The sequence below is a fragment of the Silene latifolia genome, chromosome X, assembly GCF_048544455.1.
Source record: "Silene latifolia isolate original U9 population chromosome X, ASM4854445v1, whole genome shotgun sequence".
Taxonomy (NCBI): Eukaryota; Viridiplantae; Streptophyta; class Magnoliopsida; order Caryophyllales; family Caryophyllaceae; genus Silene; species Silene latifolia.
This window is the reverse complement of record NC_133537.1, coordinates 171,979,673-171,983,585: the sequence shown is the minus strand read 5'-3', so window position 1 is coordinate 171,983,585 and position 3,913 is coordinate 171,979,673. Positions and strand designations below refer to the sequence as shown.

The window sequence follows — 3,913 nt, the reverse complement described above, 5'->3', positions numbered from 1 at the left end:
TTGGTTTTTATTGATTTGCGTGATTTAACTTATTAAAATCACAATATGTTACATAAATTCATATTTATGTTCAAGTTAATTACCCTAACCATCTTAGGTCTCAAAACTTAGTCTTCACTTACATTTTGACAAAAATTCAACTTGATTTCTTAATATTGTTCATAATGGACCCAAAAATACAATTTTATATTATAAACTCCAAATTAAATTATAATAATTTCAAATAATTTTAAAATTTGAAATTCAAACTCATGAACATTCTGGAAAAATACCATGACACTCATAATGTTCAAAACTTAGGTTAAAAATTTCAAAAAAAATTCGAGAAAAACATCGTTGCGGTTTATCGGTTTTACCAAATATGACCATTAAAATATGAGAAAATTAATTTTAATCAATTTTCCACTTTTCGATCTGAAATGTGGTATAAAATGAAATATGTTTTAGCATTATACACTAAATTAAACCCACTATTTATCAAATTTTTACTCAAAAATTCATAAATCATGCAAAAATGGTTCAAAACAGCCAACAATTTTATACACATTGAGTAAAAATGCATGTGACAACATATTAAATTTTCATGACCAGATTCGAAATATAACTCATCTTAACCTAATAAACCCTTTAAATTCGATTTTGGCTTATAAAATTCATATTTTATGCAAAATAACTTCGTTTTTCACGAAATTTAGCATGCAACCAGTAGATAATATATGTGAAACCATGACCAATATCACTGAAAAATACGAAGTTTAGCTATTTTTCGTCCAAAAATGACATTTTTCTCATAAAAATCACATTTTAATGCTAATAATATATATAATAAACAATAAAATCTATAAATCATCCCATATGACCTAAAATCCATTTAGGACCACAAAATTTTAACATGCAAAATTATTTCGTGATTTATCTTCATGAATCCTAAATAACAAGTTTTATTTGTTAACTAATTAACTCAGAAAAACAAACCCGATTTTGCATGCAACAACCTTGTGCTCTGATAGCACTTGTTAGGATTCATTAATCTCATTTATTTACATATCCAATATATGAAAGTTTAATTTAGCCATAAAATTAAATCGGATCTTATCCATGCAAAACAATTACAAGTTGGCTTTCTTATGCACAAAACACTTGGCTTTCTTATGCACAAAACCGGGTGGAGGGTAGGGTAGAGGGCCAATGCATGAGCTTCACATTCTACTCAAGACAAACTTGGTGTGCATGGCTATGTGTAGAGTTTAATCATTGTGTTTCCTTTAAAAATAAACAACACAATATAAAACATAATGCTCCCTCCATTTTTCGGTACATACATAAAATGGAAAGTCCATTTTATTTTGTCATTTGTCAAATTTTTCATATGTCACATGTTACATGACATGTCATAATATAATTTGTTTTTAACATATTAAAAATCAACATATTAATAAAATATGTCATATACAAAAATCAACTAGTAATTCATAATTACTTGTACCAAAATGGTTCATAGAATTATAAATTACAACAACTTGTATTTATAATAAGTCATTCATTCTATTTTCAATTGTTTCATAAACAATAAATTAATCTAAGTAATAAAACGATTCGATTACTTAGACCGTATCTTATTTAATCGAATTACAACAAGACACGTAAATTTACTCACAAAATCATCCATCAATTTTAAGGAATTCAATTAACTCGTATCGGTATATGATTAATTAAATAATCAATTAAGAGCATTACCCTATAGGTATGACCTTAGGGGATCAGCTGAACACCACCGTCGTATGACAGTAATGTCAAACTCCAGTCAGCTAATCATTACCGATATGTGTGGACCAGTTGACTGTAAAATATTACTTTCCCTCATGTATTCTTAAATATGAGATTTAAACATGTGATCATCATGATCGACAATTGTGAACGCATCATTGTCGGGGACACTTACTCCAACAAATAGTCTCCAACTTTCGGACGGATTTCTTCCTGGTAAGAATATCCTTCATGTACTTTGCATAAGCCGGAACATGATTGATCAATTCCGTGAATGGGATTGAGACTTCTAAGTTCTTCACAATTTCCATGAACTTTCCAAGTTGCTCATCAAGTTTAGGCTTAGCTTGACGACTTGGGAATGGAACTTAAATCACAATAGGTTCCTTATCATCATTCTTAGCTTTTCCTTCATTCTTCTTCTTTAAAGTTCGTTGGTAGTGGATTATTCTTCCTTAGAGTTCTCCACAACTACTTGCTTGCTACTAGCATCCACAATATCTTCATCAATTGGCCTCTCATGTCTTGTGGACGGGTTACCTTGAGGAGTTAATTGCCCCTTTTGTCTTTGGGAGCTAGAAGATGTGCTAATTGGGTCATTTGAGTCTCTAACATTTTGGTGTGGGCAAGTATGTTGTTGATGGTGATTTTTTTAGCTTGTCTATCTTTTTGCATTTGGGTGAAGAATTCTTGTTGGTTCTTTTCTATTTGGAGGACCGCTTTTTGAACATCAAAGCTTTGGTCATTGGATTGGTTGTAGAAAGATTGATTTTGATATCCTTGGCTTTGGTTGAAAAAGGGTGTTTGAGGTTGGTTTCTAATTGGAGGTGGAGTGTATGTTGGTTGAGGATTTTGAACATTTTGGCTTTTATATGAGAGATTTGGATGGAATTTGGTATTCTCATTATAGTAGTTGGAATAAGGGGTACCACTCTTATATGCTTGGAAAGCATTTACTTGTTCATTTGTTCCACTACATTCGTTTTGATCATGTCCCAAGGTTCCACAATTTTCACATACTCCACTTGGGATTGAGGACGATGCCATCATAGCATTAACATGTTGTTTGGGTGATTTGGAAGCTTCATCAAGCTTATCTATGGCCTTCTCAAACTTTAAGTTGATGGTGTCGATATGAGCACTTAGTTGAGCACCCAATTGAGTGATGCAATCTACCTCATGCTTTTATCCTCTAGTGGCCTTTCGAGGCCTACTATATTGGTAATTATGAACCGCCATCTCTTCGATTTTGGCCCATGTTTGGTTGTCAACAAATTCGGTAAACCTCCCATTGGATCCCATATTAAGCACATTGCGTGAGTATTCATATAAGTCGTTCCAAAATTGTTGCACAAGGAACCACTCACTAAGTCCGTGGTGTGGACAAGAACGACAAGTGTCCTTAAATCTCTCCCATGCTTCATATAATGATTCCTCATCCCTTTGCTTGAACCCGGTGATTTGGGCTCTCAACATATTTGTCTTCTCCGAAGGATAAAATTTTTTGTAGAAGGCAAGTGCTAACTTCTTCCATGAATCAATACCAAGGGTAGCCTTGTCTAGGCTCTTCAACCATTGCTTTACGGTACCGATCAAGGAGAAAGGAAACAATACCCATCGGATTTGGTCTTGAGTAACTCCGGTTTGAGAAATTGCATCACAATAATCACAAAAAGTCTCCATATGTAAATGAGACTCTTCACTAGGCATCCCTCCAAATTGACTTCTCTCAACTAATTGTATGAATGCGGATTTGGCAACAAAATTACCGGTTAAACGTGGTGGTGTAGGAGTACCGTTTGGTAGGTTCTCTTTGGTTGGTACGGAATGTGATGAAAATTTAGGCATTGTAGGCTGATTTTGTGGTTGGTTTGGAATTAGGTTATCCTCTCCTTCTCTTGCAAAAGGATTGACAAACTCAATGTTATTTGGTTGAATGTCCACAATCTCTCCAATACCTACGACTCCTGAAGTACCTCTAGCAACTCTTCTATTGTTGGTTAAGGTCCTTTTAATCTCGAAATCAATAGGTAATAAATTACCTTGTGATCTCCTAGTCATGCAAAATATCAAACAACTAGAAAACAATTAGAACAACCTTGAGGAGATTGACTTCCCCAAGGTAAAGAAAGACACAACTAAAAAC

The 3,913-nt window shown here is 33.4% G+C and overlaps 1 non-coding gene across 1 annotated transcript; it reads left to right on the top strand.

The window, feature by feature from the left end:
• Positions 1 to 3,136: 3,136 nt before the first annotated feature.
• Positions 3,137 to 3,243, top strand: LOC141625492 (small nucleolar RNA R71). The gene has a single exon (XR_012535270.1). It is a non-coding gene; the product is annotated as a small nucleolar RNA R71 (small nucleolar RNA).
• The last annotated feature ends 670 nt before the right edge of the window (positions 3,244 to 3,913 follow it).